Source organism: Pogona vitticeps, chromosome 1 (assembly GCF_051106095.1).
Source record: "Pogona vitticeps strain Pit_001003342236 chromosome 1, PviZW2.1, whole genome shotgun sequence".
Lineage (NCBI taxonomy): Eukaryota > Metazoa > Chordata > Lepidosauria > Squamata > Agamidae > Pogona > Pogona vitticeps.
Window position 1 is genome coordinate 160,745,701 of NC_135783.1, and position 27,421 is coordinate 160,773,121.

Sequence of the window (27,421 nt, forward strand, 5' to 3'; positions counted from 1 at the left end):
CTAAAAGACTAACATGGTAGCCTACTACCTGACCTGAATGAAATAAAGAGAAAGTGGAAACAATACACTGAAGAACTGTACATGACAGATAAAATAATGATAGATTTCTTTGAAGAAGAATCCCATGATAAAGAACCTGCAATTTTAGAAAGTGAAGTTGCTCTGAAAGAATTTAGATGAATAAATCACCAGAGGTAAAATATTGATAGAACTGTTTCAAGATTGAATTTGTCAAAATCCTAAAAATAATACCGTATCTTTTGCTCTATTGGTAAAGGTAAAGGTTCCCCTTGACATTTTTTTTTTGTCCAGTCGTGTCCGACTCTAGGGGGCGGTGCTCATCCCGCTCTTCAAGCCATAGAGCCAGCGTTTGTCCGAAGACAATCTTTCCGTGGTCACATGGCCAGTGTGATTTAGACACGGAACGCTGTTTACCTTCCCACCGAGGTGGTCCCTATTTATCTACTCGCATTTGCATGCTTTTGAACCGCTAGGTTGGCGGGAGCTGGGACAAGCAACGGGCGTTCACTCCGCCGTGTGGATTCAATCTTACGACTGCTTGGTCGCTATGGAGCGAAGCTGGCGATTTCACCCCCACTAGCCTCGTGGGGGGAGCCTCCCAAGGGTCTGGGTCTGCCTTCCAAGACCATTGGGAGGCTCCCCACACCCCCATGTGGCCAGCGAGGGCAAAATCGCCAGCTTCCAGGACCCTTTTGAGGCTTTACAAGCCTCAAAAGTGTCCTGGAAGCTGCTGATTTCACCCCCACTGGCCCCGTGGGGGGGGGGTAAGCCTCCCAAGGGTCCGAGTCTGCATTCCAGGACCCTTGGGAGGCTCCACCCACCCACCCAGGTCCAGCAGGGGCGAAATTGCCACCTTCTTGGGAAGCCTCAAAAGGGTCCTGGAAGCTGCCAATTTCGCCCCCACTGGCCCCATGGGGGGTGGGGGAGCCTCCCAAGGGTCCGAGAGCCTCCAATCGCCACCTTCTGGGACTCTTTTGAGACTTGGGAAGCTTCGGAAGAGTCTCTGAAGGTGGCGATTTCGCCCCCTCTGCCCCCGGGGGGGGGGGGGCTGGGTGAGCCTCCAAAGGGTCCTAGGGTGTGTTTCATAAGACGAACCTCTCCATAAGGCTCACCAATTTTTTAGGAGAAGAAAACAGAGTTTTTTCCTGTTTTCTTCTCCTAAAATTTTGGTGCGTCTTATGGAGAGGTGCGTCTTATGGAGCGAAAAATATGGTACGTTGCAGATTTTTGAATTTTGATAAAATTCCCCTAGGTGTGCAGCAGAAGTGAAGGGATTCATAGAGCAGAAGTAGTCCACCCCCTTTAACTGGCAGTTACAGTTTCAATAACTTACTCTGAGACATTAAGTATAGAAATAATATAACCCATTTTCTTTACCTAAAGTTGTGATCAAACAGCACAATGACAAACATAACGGCTTTCAGCAATAGACTTCACAGACCCTAGGGAGATGAAAAGACACAAAGCAAAGAGGTAGAGTTGTCTATGAATTCAGAGGCAGAGAAGGAACAACTGATTAGTGCTGAAAAGACTGACATACACCCAAGTCCAGAAAGGTCCCTCCCACCCAAATCTGCTAAAGGCAGCATGCATGGTTGAAAAAACTGCAACAGAATATGCCAGCAAATATGGGAAACAAAACAAAACAAAAACATTCCAGTCCATAAGACAGAAAATACCAAGAAGAGCTGTAACTATAGGGGCATTGCTCTAATTTCCCATGAAAGCAAAGTGATGCTTACTGGATCATACCAAAGAATTTCAGAAGATCAGTCTATCTATGCTTTATAGACTACAGCAAACCTGTTGACTCATGAGAAGCTATGGACTTTTCTGAAAAAAATGGATGTGCCTCAGCACTTGATTGTCCTGATATCTAACCTGTATTGAGGGCAAGAAGCTACCGTTAGGGCAGATTGTGGAGAGACAGAGTGGTTTCCTATAGGCAAAGATGTCAGATAAGAGTCCATTTTATCTTTCTATCTGTTCAATTTGTATGCAGAACATATCATATAGGAAGCTGGATGAGACTCAGATGAAAGAGGAGGGAACACTGATGGAAGACACATCAATAATGTAAGATAATGCAGATGACATAGTCTTACTGGCAGAAACCAGCAATGGCATGTAAAGATTTTTGAATGAAAGAGAAAGAAGTGCCAAAGCATATTAAATAAATATTAAGAAGGCAAAAATAATGATTACAGAAGTACACAATTTTAACATTGACAATGAAGAAAGTGAAATTGTTGGAGGGTGAGGTTTCTTTGTGGCAAGACTGGTTGGGTTTTGGGATAGCTCCTGAAACTGACTGGGGCCCCTAGGTTTCGAGGCCCCCAATGTAGGGGACAAAAAGACAGTCCACTAGGAAAAGCGGCATCTGAAGCAACAGAGGCAACAGAAAGGGGAGAGAAGTCATTGGAAGCTGCTTCCCTCCCCCGAAGTCTTATCTGAGTGCATGGACCAAGGAGGAAGCCATGTTGGGCAAAGAGCTGGGAACACCCTTTGCAGAGAGTGAGAGTACAGCAGGATTTTGCAAAATATTCTGACCAGAACTCTATGTTAAGTCAAGATATGAGTTTTTATATAAAGAAACCATTATGGTTGGAACCACATAAGTGGTGCTGGAGGAGACTGCAGCAGCACCAGGAGGCGGAGACTGAGGCAAAGAAGTAGCCACGCTCGGCCGCCTCTCACTGCTGCCCATTGACTGCTGCCGCCGTCGGATTGCCTCCTCCAGTGATTGTCTCCTTCAGGCACGGGACAAGGCAGCAACGTGAGCTGGAGGTAAACCCTGGCAGGAGGAAATTGAGGGTCGTTTTATACATGGAAGGCAGCAGCAGCAGTCAATGGGCAGCCGCGAGAGGCAGCAGAGCACAGCTGCTCCTTTGCCTCCATCTCTGCCTCCTGCTGCTGCCTTCCATGTATAAAACGACCCTCAATTTTTCCTCTAATTATTTTAGGGAAAAGTGTTGTTTTATACAATGAAAAATATGGTACTACAAAACATACTAACATCAGGAAAAACTGAAGGCAGCAGGAAAAGAGGAAGGCCAAATATGAGAGGGACTGCATAAAAGAAGCCACAGACTTGGGTTTGCAAGAGTTAAGCAGGTCTACTGAGGATAAAACATTTCGGAGATTGCTCATTCACGGGGTTCTCATAACTTGGAGCAATGTGACAACATGTAACAACAAAAACAATATATAACTGGGTGGGTTGAGATTTTTTATCGCGTTATCTATACGAACTCCTGTCTTTGTCATATGCTGCCAGCTTAAACCCTGTGAATACACTGTACATGTGAAGCTGTGATTTCCCTCCTGCTCACCACCACTATGCATCCGTTTATTTACATTGATTTTTCCTATGTAATGTTCATACCTACTATCAGTTTGGAGAGTTTTTTTTTTTTTGGAGTTCTGCACCATCAGTTTCTTTTCTTAACTCCGTGGTGAACTGTCTGTCCACTTTTGTCATGAGCAATGTTCCTTTTAAGCCACATAGGCACACAGCGCTGCATTAGGCAGGCACAGCCAAGTCAGTGTTGCTGCCCATTTGCTTCCAGTTGCAGCTGGAACTCCGCGTATGTGGGGCAGAGTCCCTGTGTAGTGCTTCAGAAAAATAGAGGGAACGTTAGTCATGAGCAAACATGGCCAATTCATTTTCTAGCCCAGCTTGAGGTCTTACACAGGGAGCTTAGCAGATGAGCATGTTGCACATTTGTTTTTTCAGGATCTGATCTGCATTCATATTCATGCTAACACATCTCTGCAAGCTTTTGCTGCTATGGTCAGGCACCAGTGGTAGGTGCTTTAGTATAACAGGAGTAGACAAAGGGTGGCCCTGCAAATGTTGTTGGGACTGCGTTTCCCAGAATTTCTCATTATTACTTATGCTGACCTAGGCTGATGAGAATTACAGTCCAACGGTATTGGAGCTGTACCCTATCTACTTGTCTTAATCTCACAACTGTCTTTGTATCTACTTAGCAGAGTGTTATGAGTGTTATATATTATTCCCTTTGCCTGGTAATATATTAATTGCAGGCTTTAATCAATTAGCTATTTGTATAACTGTGACAGTTAAACAATATGAAATAGAATATGAAAGATATTTACTATTTAGTCCATTAAAGATGAAGTCATAAAAACACAGTGGGCAAAGTACTGTATAATCTCCCTGCCAGTCTTGAGTCCCAGGTGCATTTATTTCCTGACTAAAGTACTGACCAACTTCTTCTCAATTGGTTCAGGAAATCAGTCACAGTAAACCAAACTCTGAAGCCACTTACAATTTATTTATTTATTTATTTATTTATTGGACTTATATACCGCCCCATAGCGCTACAAGCACTCTCCGGGCGGTTTACAATTTTAATTATACAGGCTACACATTGCCCCCCCAGCAAGCTGGGTACTCATTTTACCGACCTCGGAAGGATGGAAGGCTGAGTTTAATGTTTACTGTTTACTGTATCACAGCACTGAGAAATGCAAACATGGCTGTCAGGCTTGCCCAGGGTAATTATTGACTGGACTTATTGAAGCCCATTAATGCAGACTAGCTGAAGCTATTTTTGACAGAAAAATTATGGATGATACATGATGCAGAATTTCAGGCAGTTCCTGACCTTTGAACTCCCCACCAGCCTTGCTTGCCTGTTTACTTGTGCACAACGGGCTTCCGGTTCCGGTTTGAGGGAGGAACAGCGTTGATATCAAGCTCTGCTCCCTTTTTAATCTTTAATCCTTATTTTAATACCTACAAAGTATTCAACTGCTCAAGTTGTTTTATTAAAGAACTTTGCTTACCGGTGGTGCCTGGAGCCATAGAGAGGAAGAAGCGTTGAGTCTCCCGGGGGAGTTTATCAGCAACACAATGTTTGGAAAGGACTGAGACTCTTTCAAGGAAAATTCAAGGCCGGGCAGGAACTACGCTGCAATACTGTGAGTTGTTTAAAGAAACTTTGATGTCAAATATTGGGAGTTGCCTGAGCTATCTGATAAGGAGACACCACAGAAGGCAAGGTAATAAAGAAATAAAGAAACCACACTAGGACTTGTGCTAGGTTTTGCAGACGGCTCTAACTTTTCTGGCTGCAGCTGAGATTCAACAGCACGTACAATCACTATCAATGGTTGTTACTAGAGCCCAGAAAGCTCGTGCTGGAAGTAACAGTGCTCCCAGAAGCAAAAGTCAAAGAGCTATACTAGACTTCTGTGTGCCTTTAACCTCCATTAATCAACAGGACTTTTCCAGTTCCACTGGGCAAAGGTTTCCAAGGGAATATGTCTCAAGTACCCCATCTATCTCAAACAATCAAAATTTGAACATGACCACCAGAGATTCCCAAAGAAATGAGGTGGCTGAAGACCCTTTTGGCTACTTGATTGGTAATTGGTCAGTGGACCCAGGATTGCAGGAAACGTCATCAATTTTATCAACAGACCTGCCTGAGAAAAATCCAAATTTATCAGACACCGAGCCAAGGAATGTATCTATAGAAGAACAGATAGACAAATCTTGTGGGCTTGAGAATGAGGACATCAAAATTATCTACAATCAATTGCGGGACCAGTGCTTCCTATCTGCAAAATCAACTCAGAGCATCTTCGATAAACTTCATGCACTGCATCAAGAAATATTTGACCTGAAAGCAACTCTCCAACTCATAGCCACCCTGATAGAAACGGGGATTTTGACAGCAGCACCCCCCCGGACATTCCCTAATCCAGATTCAGACTTCCATCACTCAGGAAGTGGGACTCATATACTAGAAATAAACAAGAATAATCCCAGCCTAACTCAAAAAGAAGAGCATCTTATTCAGAGGTTGGTGGACACAGAGTTGGCCGCAAACTCTGAAAAGGTTCCAGAGACTCAGGCTGAGAACTGCAATGCAAGCAAAACTACTGAGGACCTGAACCTAACCCTTTCAAATGCAGACTTCATAGTAATTGATGAATGGCAAGATGCTACCCCAGACGTAAATGGCCCACAGTCCTCATTTATAGCTCCTATAGATAGGGACAACACACAGCCGGACAATACCTACCTACGACTTCTTACTAAAGTAAACTCCGGAACAGAGAAGCCACAGACTACAGTCTCACCAACTAACACTGTGAGTCACATTACTATATACAACTGGCCTCTAAAAAGGTCCAATAATACGTGGAAAACTAACACCGATGTAACACGGGATATCTTGGACATTCTGGGTAAAGATTGGGGTCCCTTAATGTATATGCATTGTTCCTGTATATATCCTAGAAAGCCTAAGATGTGGAGGGGGAGAGTGCATCTGTCATTTAAAGAATATGGACATGCTTATCATTTTTGGAGCTTAATATATAAGTTTGAAGACATACCAATATCTTTCAAATGGGGAACGCATATAATACACCGTAAGCCAAATTTTAAGTTAACTGCAAAACAAAACTTGCAAAGACCATTCAAAACAAACAGACAGCAGTATGATGAGAATCATAGGGGTACTTTTGATGGGAGGGTAATGGTTGATGAATCTGGACTCAATGTAAATTTTCAAAGGATTCCAACACCTCATGGAAAATCAGAAAGAACTGCTGAGCCCTCTTTTAATTATGAGTACTCCAGGCACAGGAGAAATGCCCCCACTCATGCTGGTGCTACACCCCCTGAGCCTAACTTAAACTACAGAGGGAAAGACGTATGTCCACCTTTTGTATCTGCCCCCAATAATATCTTGATCAATCAACCCCGTGGTTTCACAAATATACGTAACAGCCAGAGAATACAAAAAAGAGAGGCTCCAAGGATTGGTGTCAATAAGTCTCCCAGTAGTCACAGAATGTATCAAGCCTCCAAGGGGAAGAGCCACCTACCCAGTCACCTCAGAACTTCCAGTAGGTCTGATTGGCACCTGGACAACAGATATGCCCCTCTAGCTGCCCTCTCCCAAGATTGACTAACACCAGATAAGATACAATGCCAGCCTCTGAATCTGCTATCTTGGAATATTGCAGGATGGAAGAATAAATTGGCTGACTCAGATTTCATACAGTACCTCCAGACATTTGACATACTTTGCCTGCAAGAGACTTGGCTTCTGGAGAAAGACTCTTTAAATTTACAGGGATATAGGACATGGGAATTCCCAGCTCAAAAAAATTCAGCTTCAGGACGAGGAAGTGGGGGCTTGGCTATTTCAATTTCCTCCACTACTGGCTTGATAGCAACAGAGATAGCTGAACTGAACTCTAGCCACTGGCAAGTTCTAACAATACATGGCTGCAAACCATGTCCTTTGATCTGTGTCAATGTCTATCTCCCACCGAGAATAATTGGTACTGCCTCAGAGGTTTGGGCTAAATTGGAGGACATTCTTGATACATTACTTTCTGAATATCCCAACTATCCTCTTCTAATTTGTGGTGACTTTAATGCTAGAATGGGAAACAGTGTTTATATGATGGAAAAAGCCATTGGCTTGGAGCTTGATATGGATAAAAGCACCGCCCGAACCTCCCAAGACAAGGTAATCAACAACTATGGCAAATTCCTCTTTCAATTGATCTACAAACTCCATCTTGTATGCCTAAATGGCTCTTACCTGGACACCTCAAATGGCTACTACACTTTTCTAACAGATAAGGGTGCTAGTGTGGTAGACTATGTTATAGGATCTTCTCCTGTCCTCCCTTATGTATATTCTCTAGCAATCGATGACAGGCCAGAAAGTGACCATCTCCCTCTCAGAGTGTCCTTAAGATTCCAACAAAACCAGTCAGGGGTATTAACAGACCATAAAATGCCAGGCCACGTTCTAGGTGAGAAAAGGCTTAAATGGTCTATTAAAACTGATGACAGTATAAGGCAGATGCTGAGCACCAGTAAACTCCAAGAGCTACGACAACATGCTCTTCTGGGGACCCAGAATATTTGCAAGGTCTACCAGGACATAATTCTCGCACTTAAACCACACCTAACCGTTACACACCCAGAAAGAATGTCTGAAGCTCAATGGTCCTGGTTCGACAGGGAATGTAAGACCAAGAAAAAAGAGCTGAGCAGAGCAACAAGACAGGCGAGACATATCGGCACTGACAAAGCTACAGCTTCCCTGCTACATCTACGGAAAGAATATAAATCTCTGCTTAGAGGAAAAAAGAAGGCTTTCTATTTAGAGAATTGGAAATCTTTGGGCCAGGCCCTCATTGAGGGTAATGACCCCAAATTCTGGAAGCAGATAGAAAGAGGCTTCTCACAGAAAGCCTTTGAGATTGCCAACTCCATCACGCCAGAGGTATGGGTCTCCCACTTCAGTCGCATTTTTGGGGGTAGTATTCATAGAAATATTACTCATGAGACCCTCTCTAATTCCCCTGAATGGCCACCTGTTTCCCCCAAAGAAGTTGGGGACCTGATTCAAACTCTCCGGAATGGCAAGGCGCCTGGTGAAGATATGATCCCCGCTGAGGTCTTTGCTATTGACATTCAGTGGTGGTCTCCCATTCTAGCCAGTCTATTCACCTACATCAATAGTACAGGCAACCTTCCTGCAGGTTGGCAAACTAGCATTGTTGTGCCAATTTTTAAGAAAGGAGATCCTTTAGACCCTTGTAACTTTAGACCCATCAGTCTCCTCAATGTGGCCTCTAAACTTTATGCCAGATACCTCTTGAATAGGCTCCTAGATTGGGACAACAAACATTCTATCATCTTCGAAGAACAGGCAGGCTTCAGAAAAGGCAGAAGCACAATAGACCAAGCCTTTGTTCTACAACATGTAATTAGTAAATACACCAAACCTCCAAACAAATATCTTTACGCTGCCTTTGTGGATTTTTCATCAGCTTTTGACCTGATAGATAGAGAACGCCTTTGGTATAAACTGGAAAAAACAAACATTGATAAGAGACTCCTGTGGCTCATACAGCTACTACATAAAGAAAATACGATGCAAGTGCGTATAGGCTTACAGGGAACTCTGTCACAACGGGTCAGCATTACACGAGGGGTGAAACAAGGTTGTATTTTAGCACCTTTTCTTTTCAACTTTTATATAAACAGCCTTATCCCTCAAATGGCTTCCCCCACATTCTTCCCTCCAGCCATTGGCTGTAGGAAGATTTCAATACTGCTTTACGCTGATGACCTGGTTTTGCTGTCTTTGAATAAAATTGGTCTTAAAAGAATGCTGGCCAAATTTGGGCAGCTCTGTAAAGAGGAACGGTTAACAATCAATTATACCAAAACAAAAATTATGGTCTGTGGGAAGAGAGCCCCTAAGCATAACTGGTCTCTGGATGGGCATACTATAGAGCAGGTACACTCATTTAAATACTTGGGCATTCAATTTTCTGAGAAACTCTCCTGGAGACAGCATTTAAATGCTACAATCTTACTGAGTACCAGATCAATAGGGCAATTAAAAAGGTTTTTCTACAGCAGAGGAGGCCAGTTGGTAAATCCCGTTCTCAAGGTGTTCGTTGTTAAAATTATAGCACAGATGCTCTACGGGACAGAACTATGGGGAGAGGCAGCCAAGCCCAAACTAGAAATCTTACAGAACAAATTTATGAGGCTGATACTGGGTCTCCCCCCAGGAACTCCCTCAGCTCACCTCAGAGCTGAGTTAGGCCTACCCTCAATTGCCTCCAGAATTGATCTGGCTTATCTTAGATATTGGCATAGACTGAACAGTTTGGAGGACTCCTCCCTGACAAAGTGCTGTTGGTTAGAACAACTAAAGTCTGGTGGATGGGCACAACAATGTCACCAAAAATTAAAGGTCTATAACCTTTTGATGGAAAAGTTCCTTAGTTTAAGCTCTCGCGATCTTAGGAACTGGATCTTTGATCTTGATGCTAGCCAGGATAGGGCAGCTATTGTTGGGTCCCGTTTTTTCACCTGGTATCCTCAACTTCAGGTGAATCATGCAAAGCCAAAATATTTTGAATCATTGACTTTTCCCCAGATTCGCAGAGCTTTCACGGAACTTAGATTTGGACAGATGGCTTCAGCATATCTCGAAGGGAGATATAAAGGAATCCCAGTCGAGGAACGGAAATGTGTCTTCGGCTGCAACCAAATTGAGGATCTAACTCATTACCTACTGTTCTGTCCTCTCTATAAAAATCCTAGAGAAAGATTTCTATCACCCATCATTCCGATGTATTTTAACTGTAATACCACTGAAACAGTAGTAGGTTTGCTTGCTGATGCACAGTTGTACATTACATATGCTGTAGCACAATTTGCACTAGCAGCTAAGAAGCTGAGGCTTCGATTTGTCAGGGATCATAATGCCACATAAATGCTGTATCTAGTGGATTGACGTTTTACATAATGACAATATTTCTAGACTGGGTTTTATTGGTTTTATTGGTTTTTAATGGTTTTAATGGTTTTAATGGTTTTAAGATAATTAGTGGTTTTAATGATTTTAAGGTGATTACCTGCTTTATTTGGATTTTATATGCTACAGTAGAAACAATATTGTAAAGGTCTATGGCCAGAAACAATAAAGTTTATATGTATGTATGTACTTGTGCACAACAGCAAGTCTACCTGAACAATAAAGCAACACAAGAAAGCTTTGTGTGGCAGCAAGTTCACATAACGAGTTGTCTATCTACAGAGAATCCTCCTGTCCAAAGTTTGATTTTGTGGCCATAGGAAGAAACAATGGTTCTCTGTAAAGCATGTTGCTTAGACAAACAACTTGTTTCAATGAAAAGGCTCCCATGAGAACAAACATTCGAAGACTTCCCCACAGGCAGCTTTTCTCATGCACCGATCCCAACACCTTTCCCTTCTTTCTATCCACATCTGACTTTTCAATGGCAAAGAAAGGTAAAACCAGGAGTTTAATCTGGAAAACAAGCTAAGCAGGGAGTCAGCTGAGTGGATCAGTGGCTGCAGAATTTGGTGCCAAGTTATTTGAACAAATGTTCACTTCTTCAAGTTGCATAAGCATTGATGACATACACATTCATTCTATTTACAAATGAATTTATACTCTACCTTTCCAGCCCTAAAAAGGAACTTTCAAGACAGTTAACTACCCTCACAAAACCACAACCAGCCAAGAAACAATTGTAGCAAGTCAAGAACTAAAAACAAACCCTTAAAATGGCATTTTAAAAACTTCTACTGACAGCTAGCGGGACAAGCTCTCCGAAGTCAAGAAATCTGTAACCTGAGTGCCACTCCAGATAAGTCTTTAGTTACTGACCCACCAGCTGCACCTCCTATGACAATGGAAGGCAGACAGGACCAACATGTGTGATCATGTAGAAGAGGCGACTCGTGACTTATTTTATGTATTTGTTACATTCCTACCCTGTCTATTCTCCAATGAGCTGAACATAATAGTATACAGTATATGACTTTCTTCCTCTGTTTTCATAGCAACCCTGTGAGGTAGGTCAGGAGAAGAGAAAATGACTAGCCCAGGTCATCCAGTGAATTTTATAGCTCACTAAAGACTTTAACAAGAGATGGGGGTATTCAAATACAACTGTAGTTAACTAGGGCCCAGTCCCTGGGGCTGGACTGTCCTTAACTCCAGCTGTGCAGGGGTATTAGTATTCATATACGAATACCTCCATCTCTAACTACAACCTAGATATCCAAGTCCAGCAACCTAACCAATATACCCACTTCACCCTTCATGGGGTTTTAACCAATTAGGGCACAAGAAATGTTGCTCCTAATAGAATAGCCCCACCTTTTTTGTTGTCTATGAAATAACTGAAGTCACCCAGACTTACAACACCTTATGTTTTAGAAGCCTCCTTGGTTTCTTCCTTAATCACAAGACCATCTTCAGCATTTAGGTCAAGAGGACAATGATTATGTCACAAGTATTAATTTTTTTTTTCTGGCCTGATGTTAACGTCTAAGAATTATGTGGAAAGGTTTGTCTTTCATAAGATTCCCAGTTTAACTGATTCCAAGCCTTCCCCGGCATTAAACAGCTACATCACTTTCAATCTCTCTGTCTTGTCTACAGAGAGCATGTCTCGAGATAACCACATCCTGACCTCCTCCATTCTATCAGGTTTCCTTTCATTACAACTGGCAAGTTTAAAACATTATAGGGTTCATAAAGTTAACACTAGGACTGGCTGAATTACTGAATATTGATAAAAAAATAACTATTGCTGCTGCTATAATTAGCAGTGCACTGCTGTACAGGCTCTCTTTTTCTCTAATGTTTTCATAACACCTTCTCAGTAGAAGCTCCCAAGCTGTGGAATTCTATTCCAAAGGACCCTAGGCAGGTGCCCTCCTTGTTGTCCTTCTGGGAATTGGCAAAGACTTTTCTGTTTAGGCAGGATTTTGACTGGCCACTGACTGACTGCTGGGGAAGGGTCTTTTAATAGTAGGTATTATACTTTTCCCACTTCTCTTGCTAATTTGTAAAATAGTTTTTAAATGGTTTTAATTTGGTACTTGTTTTTAATATGATAAAAATTTTTAATCATTTTTAGTATAATAATTCTATTTCTAGCAGCTGCTGTTTTTGAATTCATGTCGTGAGCTACCTTGAGACCTGCACTGGGAAAGTGGAATATAAATGACATGATACGACATCAAATGAAATAAAATTAAGTATTTTTTAAAATGCTTTGCTTCAAGAGCTCTAAAAAGCTCAAACAGATCTTTGTCAGCATCCAGCATTCAAATAAATAAATGTGCACAAATATATCAGATTATGACATCACAATAAAGGCTTACAATATTATGCTAGACCACCTTATGCATACACTTACTACTAAGACTGAGAATGGGATCCTAGATTTGAATGTGTACGCATAAGGAAACTGATGGGAACTGCCTAGTATTTTGGAGTCAGTTGATAGATGACACTTTTTCTCATCAGCTACAGGTATCTGGAGTCAGTAATGGGCTGTATTAGTGTAAAAACTCAAAAGTCAAGACCAGAGAAGACAGCAGTAGTTGCTCAGGACTTCTTGAACGAGAACACTATGCAAAAAATTCCAAACTAGGCCCTTAAGAAGCAGGTTCTCAAGCTGTTGGAAAATTCACCACTGCTGATAGATACAAAGATAGTATCCACAACTTCTAGAACTTTTTAGGAACACTGGTCAATAGTCTAACTACCTCCATTCTTGAAGAGAGATGGTATGGCCACAGTTGTACAAGCTGTGACAATACCCAGACTAGATTACTGCAATGTGATGTGGCCATGCCGCATTTTGGAAACACCAGTAAATTACAAATAGTGCAGAAAGCAGCATCCCATGATATGGCTGATGTCACCAAACACATAATTCAAGTGTTGGCCAGAATCCTGTTCCAAGTAAACTTTTAAAGGGTATGCACAAGGATGTATCCAATATCTTTTTGTACAAGGACAGCTTAGCAAAATGCAATGGATTCTCTGCCCGTGTAAAGGCAACTCTTACACACAATGGGAGATCCTGTTACTAAACCAGTAGGATGTCATGCTCTGCTGATGACAAACAGGATTCTAGCCCTTGACTTTAGTCTTTAAAATCCTTAAAAGGCCAAACCTATGGTAGTGGAGACTGTTTTTCCTTAGATGATCTTGACAGTAGTTTCAGAGGTTTCTCTCTGGCTGATTTTTAATACAGTGGTGCCTCGCACAACGAGTGCACCATAGAGCGATGAATTCGCTCTACAAGGCCGGTTTTGCGATCGCAAATGCGATCGCATACCGATGCCTGCATAGGGCAAAATCGCAGAACAAAGGTCGGTAAGCGGTTCGCTTACCAACCTTCGCTTTGCGACCCGCCGATCAGCTGTTCAGCGGGTCCAAAATGGCCGCCAGAAGCCCCAAAATGGCTGTGCGCAGCGTTTTCGTGCCCTCGTTAAGCGAGGGGAGGGCGCGAAAATGGCTGCCGGCCATTGGAAAAGCATCGCTGTACAGTGAGTAAAGCTGCTATTGGAACGCATTAAACTAAGTTTAATGCATTCCAATGGCTTTTTCCTTCCCGTACAGCGATGCTTTCACACAGCGAGGGTTAATCCGGAACGGATTAACCTCGCTGTGCGAGGCACCACTTTAGTTCTTTTTTTTGTGGCAAATTCTCTTTCACAGGCCTGTTTCTGGCCTTTAAATGTCAGTGGATATTCACAAGAGCCTTTTCTGTAGTAATTCCGTACTATGGACCTTTAACCTCAAACATGATTGCCTGGTATCAGCTCTCTCGAGGCTGTGCTGCAGCTTAATTACAGAGCATGTAATTTGCACATAAAAAGTCCTGGATTTAGTTCCTGACAACTTAAAACTAGTCTGAGAACTATATGAAATGTTTGAGAACAGTTGCTAGAGCAGAAAGAACTGAACTATATGGATTAATGTGTAAGACTGAGTTCTAAGTTCCTCAGTTCAGAGCAGCAAGCAAAATCCATTCTATGACTCTTTGGTTTCAGTGGCCTTAACCACCTTGTGCTTCCACTTTTCATCCAACAGATCCCCCACTTCTGCCTTGTTTTTATTTTTTAGTAGTTTACTTGAGATTTCTATATTATTTACTATCTTCCCACCATTATAAATTCTATAGTTTTATGCTAGGTCAGAGGCAAGAATAATAAAAAATGAAAACAAAGACTGCTCTCTGCAGCAGCTGGGACTGGCTTCTCCTTTCCTCGCCATGGCCAATCAGCTGTTTGGCCAGCTTACCTGTCTGCTCACCTGCATCATTTCAGTGCTATGCCACTTTGAAGTATTAAACAAAACAGGAGGAAAGATCACCTAACAAATGGTAACACAGCAAAAATCAGTAACTCAAAATATCGGTTTCTTGGGTATGACACAGAGTTAAATACTTGCTAGGTAAACATCACAATCTGCAGGTGTCTAGGAAATGCAATGATTTAAATAAACACAAATTAAATTGACAATCTGACATTGGTATAGCACTTTAAACTCCCCCCAGATTAAAAGTTACCCCATGTGACTGCGATGTGACTTTAAATCAATTTCAACAACACTACTGCATATTACAAGGTATTCCCAGGTATTTCAGTAATGCAACCTCGCCCTAAGCCGCTGAAACAGCTTCATATATTCAGTTTGTTGGGGGTACAATTCAGGGTATTAACATTTATCTATAAAGCCCATGTGGACAGAACAGATTAATAGTATAGTACTAGTAAAGTTGTACTTTCTATGGAGGGGTCTGTTTTATTAAGTTAAAAATGCAGTTAGTGAATAAAGCATATGTAATCTGGAGTCTGAAAGGCTGCAATTTCAATGGAATCAAAAAGAGCAAAAATAAACACTTTGGGAAATAAACAAAAAGGATGCAACGGCATTTTCTGATGGCCTTTGCTGCCCTGGACAGATCATGTGTCCATTCTCCTTCCATCTCTGTAAAAAGATGAGTGCCTACTCATTAGTACACTTGAACAAGCATGCTGGGAAAACTGCTTTCTGCTTTGGTCTACTCCTCAATGTTTCATCTTGTTTCACTAGAAAGCTAAAAATAGACGACGGGTCAGCTCATGTTTTGAAGACACGAGGGACAGAAAGTTGCAGCTCTCTCTGGCTAAATTTAGCACTGTATAGCAGTGATCACCCAAGGTTACTTTAGCCAATTACTGCATATTTTACAAGAACGTTTTACAAAATAGTAATAAACAGCATATATTTATTCTGATCCATGGAACAGTGGAAATACGATACACTTTCCATGAATGGTAAAAAAGGAATTTATCTTTGTTCACTGTCACTTTCAACTACAGTAGGCCCTGCCATTAGTGTCTATAAAGTACTGCCTCCAGAAGAAATCTGCTGAAATCTGCCTCCCTGGAAATCCTTGGCTATTTTAAAAAAATGCTTGGTTCCAAGGGATCGTTAGAATAAGGAAATGACTGAAGAAACAGTTTGCCCTTTAGCGCATCCTCTGACAAAGGTATAGTAATGTACCCACCTTCTTATTGGGTGCATTCCCATCACTCTTTGCCTACCACCATGGCTCTCGCCTTCCTCCTAGAACAGTGGAGGCAAACCTTTTTCGGCTCGAGTACCCAAAATGAGGGGGTGGGGAAGAAACCAGTGGCTGCCGTGCCGCCCGGAAGACCAGAATCGGAACAGGAAGTGGCAGTTTCAGGGGGATTAATAGGGACGGACGGGAAGTTAAAGGACCCAGAAGAGGAAGAGAGAATCCCAGCTGCAGCCACTTCAAAAGGTTTGTCACGTGCCAGAAGAAAGGGCTTCATGTGCCAGCTGTGGCATGCGTGCCATAGGTTCGCCATCACTGCCCTAGAAGATGACACTGTCCTGCTTTCCTTCGGCACTATTCTCCTCTTTTTCTGCCCAGGCATGATGGGTATATGCTTGAGTTGTGCTTATAACAGAATCATAGGTTATTGAGTCCAACCCTCTGATGAGTGCAGAAATCTGAGTTAAAATATATTCAACAAATGGCTAATTTTCTCTTGAATGTCTCCAGTGTTGGAACACTCAGTACCTCTCTCAAAGTAATTGGTTACATTGTTGTACTGCTCCAACAGCTAGGAAGATTTTCCTGATGTTCAACTGAAATCTGGTTTCCTGTAATTTGAGCCCATGATCCTCTGTCCTGTACTCTAGAAAGATTGAGAATAGAGATGCAGATATTTGTATTAGTTTACGAATACGAATATCCTGGTCTCAGCTACAACTAATGCAGATCTGGCCCTTGGAACTGGCCCATCAACTCACATGCTGCCAGTGTCCCACTCTTCCCACCAATTGCAGAAGTAGCTCCGCCATCTCCTTGCTTGGTTGGCCACTCCAGGCAGGGGGCAGGATGAGGAGTCTCCCCACACGACTGCTCAGTCGCCAGCCAAGCAAAGAGATAGAGGAGCTACTTCCCTGATTGGCGGGAAGAGTGGGATGCTGGTGATGCATGAGTGGACGCGCCAGTTCTGAGGGCGGGAACTGCATTAGTTGCAGCTGAGACATGGATATTTGTATTCATAAACAAATATGAATATCTCCATCTCTAATTGAGAACTGATCCCGCCACTACTCTGTATGACAGACTTCCAAGTATTTGAAGAATGCTATCATGTCTCCCCTCATTCTTCTTTTCTCAAGACTAGACATGCCCAGTTCTTTTAGTTTTTCCTCATAGAACTAAGCTTCCAGGCCCCTAATCTTCCTTGTTGTCCCCCTCCAAACTTGTTCCAGTTTGTCTACATCTTTATTAAAAGTGTGGTGTCCAGAAGTGGACACAATACTCAAGATGAGGCTTAACCAGTGCCAAATAAAGAGGAGCTTGTACTTCATGGGATTTGGAAACTATACTTCTGTAAATGCAGCCTAAAACAGCATTTCCCCTTTTGCAGGTGGTGCAAATCCAAGATACTTCTCACAACGTAGTATTATTGAGCCAAATATCCCTCTTCTTGTAACTATACCTTTAGTTTCTTTTTCCTAGGAGTAGAATTTTGTACTTATAACTGTTAATTTTCCTTCTATTATTTTCAGCTCAGTGCTAGAGCCCATTAAGATCTCTTAGAAACAAAATTCAATCTTCTTGGAAAGACGGGTGCTGCTCTTGGACTGAAGTTCCCAGAAGCCTTCACCCCCAGCAGTGTTGGCTGGGGTTTCTGGGAGATGCAGTCTGGGTTAACCAAAGTTGGAAACCACTGTTCTAAGGTATTAGCTAGTCCACTTAGTTTTGTGTCATCTACAAATCTGATACACATTTCTTGCACCTCTTCATCCAGGTCATTAACAAAAATGTTGAAGAGCACTAGGCCCAGAAGTGAGCCCACCAGGCCTGTGGGCCATGCTTGTTACTTCCTCTCTGACTGAGAAAGAACCCTTGATAAGCATTATCTGCCTATGATTCTGTAACTAGCTGTGGACCAATGTAATTGTTGTTCTATCCAGTCCATACTAGCTTGCTGATCTAAATATTATGGGCCACTTTTTCAAAAGTTTTGTTGAAGACAAGATATATTATGACAACATGCATTCCCACAGTTTACCAGGGAGGTCGCCTAATCAAATAATAAGATTAGTTTGGCAGGATTTGTTTCTGACAAATCTGTGTTGGCTTTAGTTATTACTGCATTGTTTTCAAGGTGCTTTCAGACTGACAGTTTTATAATCTGCTCCATATTTTCCCTGGGATTTGTGTAAGGCTGATTGGTCTGCAGCTCCCAGGTTCCTCCTTTTTGTCGTTTTGAAGATAGGGACATTACCTCTCCTCCAATCATCTGGCACGTCACCCCATGATTATGTTATGCTTATCCCATGTTATGGTTTCAAGAAATTAATAGGGAGTAGTTCTGAAAATTCCTCACCCAGTTCCTTCAATACTTTTGGATGCCGTTCATCCAGTCCTGGAAATCCAAATTCTTTCAAAGTAATAGTTAGTTCTTAACTACAGTATTTGTTTATCAATTTCAAGTGGCAATCCTGTCTTTCCACTTGTACGTTACATCTGTCCGGAGGGTCATAGACTGTATGTTGGAAAAACCACAAACTGAAGTAGGAACTGAGCATCTCTGCCCTTTCTTTGTCACTTGTTTTCACTTTGCTATCTCCAATGTGTAGCTAAAATCACTACTTCTTTTCTCTTGTCTTTTGCTAAGCATGTACTTCAAGAATACTTTTAGTGTCTTTTGCTAACCTTAGCTCATTCTGTTTTTGCCTTCTTAACACCATCCCTGCAATTCTTTGCTTATCTGTACTACTCCTTTGTGGTTTGACCTTCCATTTTTTCTGTGTCCTTTCTTGTTTTCAGCTTAAAGCAACACTGGTCTTTTTTCACCTTTTGTTGCTGGAACTGTTTGTTGTTGCACCTTTAGAATTTTTCTTCTTTTTAAAGAAACTTACACCTATCCTGGACTCCTTTTCTTGCCATGTGACATTACTTATCATAGTTCCCAAAAGATCTAGAGATGAGTAAGACTCATAGGCCTCCAACCGTACATATTTCCCAGATATTTAAAGATGACAATAGGGATCAGAGTCTGGAAATCTGGGCAGGGATGCATGCAACGGTATTTATGTGCCTTTGTTGTTACCCTGATTTTTCCACTGTTTAGAGTTGAAATATTGAGTTTATTCACAATATTTTCAATGGTTATGCTGAAAAGGATTATGGGTGTTGTCCACCAGATTTGGTGTACTGTTCAAAAGGCAACATTCCCACATATTTCAAGGATGCCATGATATTGTGATTACTTCACCATGTGAAATGTTATGGTATTATGACCAACTTTTTTTTACCGTCCACACTAAAAGTGTATTTTAATTAATTATGTGCCATTACTGTACAGTGGTGCCCCGCATAGCGGCGTTAATCCGTTACGTCGTTAAATGGTGCGCTCATTAAGCGAGGCACCACTGTAATTCAAAACCAACTTATGATGGCTGAGAGCACCTTCCGCAACCCTCTCCATCATGACACAATGAGTGCTTGCAAGAACAAGTCCTTTTATTGGAGCAAAAAACCCCACTTCAATGTGTTTTTGTTGTGGGTGTATTGTTGTGATAAGGAGGAGAGATTATCTGTCACTGTGATTGATGGGTGTCGTTAGCTGGTCTTTTGTATGTAGTGATCACCGGTCCTTGTGGCTGGGTAGAGTTCGTTGACCCTTTGCACGCTGTATTTTTCACTTCAGGGAGTCAGGCCTTGTTAAGTTTTAGACTTTCCTCTGCTTATTACCCCCAGGATTTTCACTTTTACCCCATTTGGGGTAATTTACCCCTGTTTCCCAACCACTGTTTTAGGGCATGTTCATCATGCACCTAATCACCGTAATCACCCATTTCCTGAAAAGGACAAAAGCTGATCCAACAGCTATAAATACTCAACTCCCAAACAAACTGCACCAGAGCACATAGTGCTACTCCTGTCCTCTGAAGATGCCAGTCACAGAGACTGGTACTGTAAAATGTTAGGAAGAACCACTTTTAGAACATGGCCAAAGAGCCCGAAAAACCCACAACAACCAAAACAAAACACAATGCTTAAAACTGCAAGGAACTCAGAATGTAGTTTCACAACCTTATGCCTCCTTGTTGTTCTGCTTAAGAATGAAATTGTACAACACCATATAAACCATATCTAGGCAATAGGCCTTCTTTAATTATAACTATGTCTGGATCCAATCCCAAACAATTGTCAGTAAAAAAAGTTATAAAAGACAAACAGTTCTGATGTGTTTTATATCTTTATTTCAGAGGCAGTTCTATATTCATTCCATAATGGGCGTAAATTACATTAAGAAAGGCTTTAAAGAGTTTCAAAGATTATGGATTTTTAAAATAGTGTGGCTGGATGAGCCTCTTCATGCTGAAGCTTAGAAGACTGAAAAAGTAATACCAAAATCCTTCTTGCCTTTAAAAAGGAAAGTATAATCAGAAAAGTATTTAATAATATAATTTATTGTCATTGTAAGTATATACACAGTATACCATACAACGAAATTCACAGACACCCAGAGACCAGACACATGCACACACATAACATTCCCCAAACACTCCCCACCCACTAGAAGTCCCCCACTAAAAATACAAACATCTACACCTCAGGCCAAGTAACACAGTCCAACTAATTATTCACTACTGGTGGTCTTTAAGCTCATTATTAATTGCAATTATAGCTCTAGGATAAAAACTATTTAGAAAACGTGTGGTCCGAGTCTTAATTGTTCTATATCTTCTGCCAGACGGTAACAGTTCAAAAAAGTTATAAGCAGGATGGGAAGAGTCTCTCAGGATGCTGTGTGACTTCCTCAGACAGCGGGATGTGAAGATGTCATCCAGGGTTGGTAGCTGGAGCCCGATGATATTCTGGGCAATTTTAATGGTTCTCTGTAGAGCTTTTTTGTCCGCTACAGAGCTACTCCCAAACCATGCCAGAATGCCATAAGTTAGGACACTCTCAATGGTGCTACGGTAGTAGGACAGAAGTAAATGCTGTGATAAATTTAACTTCCCGAGCATTCTCAGGAAATACAGCCTTTTCTGTGCCTTCTTTATTAGCATGTTGGCATTTATAGTTGGCATTTAATGAGCTCTTAGGAAACAGTTTATGCCTTTGTGGGAAAAAGAGCTGTAATACTTCATACTTCAAAGGTAATGAGAAAGAAGATCTTAATCAGGAGAGCTTGAAATGGGAGGGATGCAATGTACTTCTAAGCAATAATCATTATAGGTCATGAAAGGATGCACATTCCAGAATCATTGATTTCTATAGTACCTGAAGAAAAAATGTGTTTCAGAATCTAATATGTACAAAATTATTTACATGCTCGAATTTCTTTCAAAATACTAGCAAAAGTGCAACCTTCTCAAATTGCTCCATGTGTAGGAAACATATCCATTATGCCAACATCCATAAAACGGCAGGTTCAATGCTAAGACATGGTAATTCTTTTTAATGTTTAATTCATCATTCTTAAATAAATAAAAACTGTAGGGTGGGAAGGATTCAGAGAGAACCCCAACTAATCTATTGTTTATTCCTTTATCAATAGGCATAGTCATTTCACTTTTTATGACAAATCAAAATATATTTCTGCTTCATGCTCTAAGATGCATTTCAACTTAGAAACAGCCATCCCTCAAGGAAATAAGAGGGATGGCTTGTAGACAAAGGGCCTTTTCGGCAGCTGTGCCCAGACTATGGAGCGCCATCCCAATTGAGATTCATCTGGATCCGATGCTGATGACTTTTTGGCGCCAGGTCAAAACCTTCCTGTTCCAGAAGGCTTTAAATTGAAATAATATCAACTGTGGGTCCTGATGGCAATTTTTAGAGTATATATTTTAATTGTATTGTAATTGTTTTATCTTTTTATTGTATTTTAATTGTTGTAAGCCGCCCAGAGACCTTTGGATAGAGTGGGCGGCATATAAGCTAAATAAAAATAAATAAATAAGTAAATTCTAGTCTTGAAAAAAACAGAGGACCACAACTAAATCTACACTTTCTGACCCTGTAATACACTTTGATTCCTTTTTTAGTATTATTAAGATTAAAAGATTTGTTCTGAAATAAATCTTTGTAAACTAAAGATTTAGATACATAAAGTATTGTTTTCCAAAGAACTCTCTTGAGGCCACTCAGTAGGGATGGAACTTTTGGATTCTTTTGACTCCCACTCCCAGAATTCACCTAAAATACTCAAGCCAAAATTCTGGAAATTGGAAAGCAAAACCAGAAGGTAAAGGAGAGGTATCCTCTTCCACGTGTTCCTGCTTTTCGTTTCAGTTTCTCTCTTAATGTCTGACAGAGTGGACATGTCCATGAAAGCTAAGATTAAAATATAATGGTTAATTGTTAAGGTGCCACATATTTTTGTCTTTTTATTTTGTTTCTTTGGATTTTGCCTGATATGCTTTGAAGAGGAACAAGGAGGCCCCCGCTGCTCACTAGGACCTTACTGCTTCTCGGGAGTACAGTGGTGCCCCCTTGACGATGATAATCTGTTCTAGTAAAATCGCTGTAAAGCGAAATCGTCATCAAGTGAAAAAAAAAACCCATTGGAATGCATTGAAAACTGGTCAATGCGTTCCAATGGGGAAATACCTTATCGTCCAGCGAAGATTGCCCATAGAAAACCGCTGATCAGCTGTTTAAAATCACTGTCTCCCGAAGCAGGGATACAGAAGGCAGCCATTTTGCAAAGGGAGGGAAGCCATTTTATGAAGGGAAGCCATTTTGCGGAGCCAGAAAAATCATCGTTTAGCGAACAAACGGTTCGATGTCAAGCAAAAAAAAAAAAAACCATTGGAACCACTGTTTTGCGATCGCAATAGCGACTGCAAAAAACTCATTGTAAAGTGATTTCGACATCATGCGGGGTAAGTGTCAAGCAGGGCACCACTGTAGATGCAATATTTTATGGAAACAATAGTTCCATGAGAGGCTACCTCTATATATCCTAATGTGTAGCAGGACTACATCCTGGACTTTAATTTAAAGTTTCCTTCCTGAACACTCCCAGGTTCTATGGCTCCCTGAAGATCCTTTTTAACTTTTGGGACCTTGGAACGGAGAAACCAGCACCTTTAAATTTTTTAAAAACAAATATTGGTCCCAGGTTGAAATTGCAAGCTTGAGTGGAAACAGTCAATCTAACTTCTGAATTTGCTCCAGTTTGCACCAAATTGGGACGTACAAAATCAGTTGGCCACTTTATTTTCATCTTTAAAAGCTAAAGCAGGAGTGAGGAACATTTGGCCCTTCAGATGTTTTGGTCTACAACCCCATTAGCTGCATGTAGCAAAGCTAGTTCAGGAATTATGGAAGTTCTAATATAAAGCATGTGAAGGGCCAAAAATACTTACTTAAAAATAACAAGAATACCAAAAATGAGCTGCTTATCTGTAACATTTCTTTTCCTTCCTTTTGGGTGTTTTTGCCTATCAAGTATGTCCAAGGTAGAAAAAGGTCACTGATACCTTCTGGCTCTTACAAAATGCTTCAATCAAATGGTACGCCGATTAATCCCGGCTGAAGTTGTTTTCAAGACATCAGAATAACTTGGAGAAAATTTGAAGAGAGTCATTCTGCCAACAAATGACTTCACAAGAAAATTAAACACATACAGTTAACTGAACAAAGCAAGAAAAGTATTTAACTTTTTTTCCTTTATGAGCCAGCATGCTGCAAAGAATCTTAGGATAATGAAGTTGGAAGAGGTCTATAAGGCCACAAAAGTCCAACCCCCTGTTCAATTGAGAAATCCAAATCCAAGGATATCTGCCAGGTGGTTGTCTAAGTTTCTCTTGAATGGCTCCAGTGTTGGAGCACTCACCACCTCTCAAGGTAACTGGTTCCACTGTCACACTGCTCTAACAGCCAGGAAATTTTTTCCTGATATTCAATTGAAATCTGGTTTCCCATAATTTGAGACAATTGTTGCATGTCCTGCACTCTGGGATGATCGAGAACAGATCCTGCCCCTCCTCTGAATGACAATGACAGCTTTTCAAAAATTTGAAAAGTGTTACATCACCTTTCAGACTTTCCTCATAGGGCTTGGTTTCCAGCACTCTGATCATCCTTGTTGCCCTCCTCAGAACTTGTTCCAATTTGTTAATATCATTCCTGAAGTGTGGTGTCCAGAACTGGACACAATACTCAAGGTGAGGCCTAACTAGTGCTGAATAGAGGGAAATTAGCACCTTGCAGGATTTGGAAATTATTCTTCTGTTAATGCAGTCTAAAATAGCATTTGCCTTTTTTCGTAGCCACATCACACTGTTGGCTCATATCCAGCTTGTGATCTACAACAATGCCAAGATCCTTCTGGCTGGTAGTAATACCAAGCCAGGTATCCCCCACCTTGGAACTGTGCAATTGGTTTCTTTTTCCAAAGTGCAGTATTTTGCACTTATGCCTGTTGAATTTCATTTTGTTGTTTCCCGCCTATCAAGATCATTTTGAATTTTGTTTCTCTCTTCCAGGGCATTAGCTATTCTGCCCAATTTTGTGTCATCCACAAATTTGACAAGCATTCCCTGCACTTCCTCATCCAAGTCATTAATAAAAATGTTGAAGAGCACCTGACCCAGGACTGAGCCTTGGGGTACCTCCTCCCAGTTGGAAAATCTTATTCCTGCAGTACTCTCAGATGCAGTTCATCCAGCCCTGGAGATTTGAACTTGTTCAAGGTGATAAGATTAATCATCACCCTCTGAGTATGATTCTGTAGCCAACTGTGTATCACCCTAGCACTCGATCTATCCATCTCACACCTAGTTAGCTTGCTAATTAAGATGTCATGGGGCACCTTGTCAAAAGCTTTGCTAAAATCAGCATATACTATGTCTACAGCATTCCCCTTGTCTATTAGTGAGGTTACCTGATCAAAAAATGAGATCAGATTAGTCTGGCAGGATTTGTTCTTGACAAATCCATGTTGGATTCTAGTTATTACTGCATTGGTTTCTAGGTGCTTGCATACTGCCCGTTTTATTATTTGTTCCAGAATTTTCCCTGGGATTGAAGTCAGGCTGGGTGGCCTGTAGTTTCGAGGTTCCTCTTTTTTTGCTCTTTTTGAAGACAGGAACAATGTTAGCCCTCCTTCAGTCACCTCAACCATATCCTATGTTTTCAAGAAAATAATGGACAGCAGTTCTGAGAATTCTTTGGCCAATTCCTGCAGTACTCTCAGATGCAGTTCATCCAGCCAGCCCTGGAGATCTGAACTTGTTCAATGCGATATTCTTTGACTCTTTGTTTATCAATCTCCAGCTACAATCCAATTATACTTCACATTTGTCTGGAAGTTCATAGTCTGTCCTATGGGAGAAGACTGAGCTAAAATAGGAATCAAGCACCTCTGCCTTTTCTTTGTCATCTGTTATCATTTTTCCATTTGATTACAGAGTCTGGACACAGAAGATACAGCTTCAAATCTCTGCCTAGCCACAAGTTACCTTCATCTCTCAGAAATGTAAAGCATGTTACATCTCTGAGTAATGTATATCCATTGTGACATATTTTATGCATCTTATACATCTCATCAGGTGGCTGGAGAGCTCTGTGGTTAGGTATCTGGCTATGGAGCTAGAGTGGTTTTGAGTTCAATTTTGCACTGTGTTTCCTGTTGGTAGAGCCAGTCTGTATGGCCTTTAGCAAAGTTGCACAGTCCCAGGATGCTCCCAGAAGAAGGGAATGATAAGACCTCTGTAGCGTTCCCCTTTATTAGGTCAATGGTTCATGTTTTGTTATGTAATTGTTCGTGCAAATTCATGTTGCTGAGAGGCAGAGCCAAGCGAGATCTTATAAGAGGCGGAGCCTGAATCAGAGTCAGTCAGTAAGAGTCAGAGTGTGAGAGAAGGGAAAAGGAGATAAGAGTGTGGAGTTTGGGGAATTCTGAGGTGTGATTAGAATTAGGAGTGTATTATTAAATAGAAGGTTGTTGTTAATAACAACTTTACCTACAGAAGATCTTAATGAATCAATTTACATTTCTGTAATCAATAAACAAAAGTTCTGTTTAAAAGACCTTGAAGTGTGGACCTGAATCTTCCTGAAGAAATGGTGATTTAGTGATCACCTGGTGGCAGCAGTGTAAAACAGGGGATTGTTTGCCTTCATGTGCTCTGAGTCTTGACGGTCAAGAATGGGGCACGAGGGTGAATACATTTTGTGTATTCTTTTGTACACAATATACTTTTGTGTATTCTCTACCTAGAAAACCTTTAAAAGGGCTGCAATTAAGTTGGAACTCACCTGATAGCATGCAATTATTATTATGCACATCACTGTATCTCAAAGTTTACCATAATTACTATCAAAAAGCAAAACAGAACAGAACAAAAAACCACAGACCTTTCTATGTTAATGCCAATATATCAGAACACTGAAATAGCTGGCCATGCTGCAGTGTTTGCCTATTAATTGGCATCTATTGTGATGTAATCAAATCAAGCTACAGCTACAAAGAACTAAATGAGTGGATAGCAGAGTTCATAATAAAAAGCACTTAAATATTTGGCTACAGCAGAGCCATTTTGGCTGTTTGCTAAATCTTCTCTTTGCTCTTTTGCCCAATTCCTGATATGTGATGTCAGCTCAAATACAAGTGCCATCTTCACTAATTTTCCTGTATTTGCAGGACAATCTGCAAAAGCTCTTTTTGTTTTGTTTCCTTGAAAAGGAAAAAACAGCAAGAAAGCACAAGAGAGCTAAAAGCAGAAGACAGCATATCAAGCTACTCCCTCCTTCCCTCCATGTTTGAGACAGAGTGAATGCATGATAACGGGCTCATCTGGGAGCAACTTCTGTCACTGGGGCCTGGTAACCCTAAAGAGCCACGTCATAGCATCAAAAGGTGATGGTGGGACTGATTGTACACATTGCCTGAAGATGGAATACATGTATAAATAAGACGACCGACAAGGAGGAGAAATGCACTGTTAAGAAAGTGTTTGTTGAAAAATCAGCATGAACCAAGGATCCCAGGAAAGAGGATCATGGAGAAGACAGTGTCTACAAGAGATAATACAAGACAGTCAAATGAACTGCAATACAAGCTACATATGAAATATACAGAAATGGAGTGCTAATTAAGGTCAACACCATACAGATCAGAAGCCCAGATTAGTTTCTATTTCTTTTCCCCTCTATGTATTTGTTTAATTTAATGGTGTCACTCAAAGGTGAATATTGCTGCATTAGTTTGTATTCATTTTGTGTGTATTAGATGTAATGAGTATTTTATTCATTTTACCTCCTTTTGATGTGGGAAAAGATTCATAAATATGTAAAGTAAGTAAATAAAGAAGTAAATAAATAAGCAAAGTAAGCAACAAAAAATACGTGTGTGGACTATACTACTCCTTCAAACAATTATCAATTTAAAAAAGAGAAAGAAATGAAACTCCAGCAGTTTGGACATAACATTAATATCCATTCATAAATGCAATAATTGCTATGCCTTGAGAAG

The 27,421-nt window shown here is 41.1% G+C and overlaps 1 protein-coding gene and 1 long non-coding RNA gene across 9 annotated transcripts in view; one reads left to right on the forward strand and one right to left on the reverse strand.

The window, feature by feature from the left end:
- Positions 1–27,421, reverse strand: part of COMMD1 (copper metabolism domain containing 1) — a 115,233-nt gene that overhangs the window by 78,380 nt on the left and 9,432 nt on the right. The window contains exon 1 of one of the 8 annotated variants that reach the window (XM_020790601.3): positions 15,940–20,325. The exons of 6 other annotated variants lie outside the window; for them this stretch is intronic. The gene's annotated coding sequence lies outside the window, so the exon portion shown is untranslated. Of the gene's footprint in view, positions 1–1,398; positions 1,459–15,939; positions 20,326–27,421 lie in introns of those variants that run through there. One more of the 8 variants, XM_078377624.1, reaches the window with a different exon arrangement.
- Positions 21,064–27,291, forward strand: LOC144583580 (uncharacterized). Its single transcript, XR_013537457.1, has 2 exons — positions 21,064–23,790; positions 24,432–27,291. It is a non-coding gene; the product is annotated as an uncharacterized LOC144583580 (long non-coding RNA).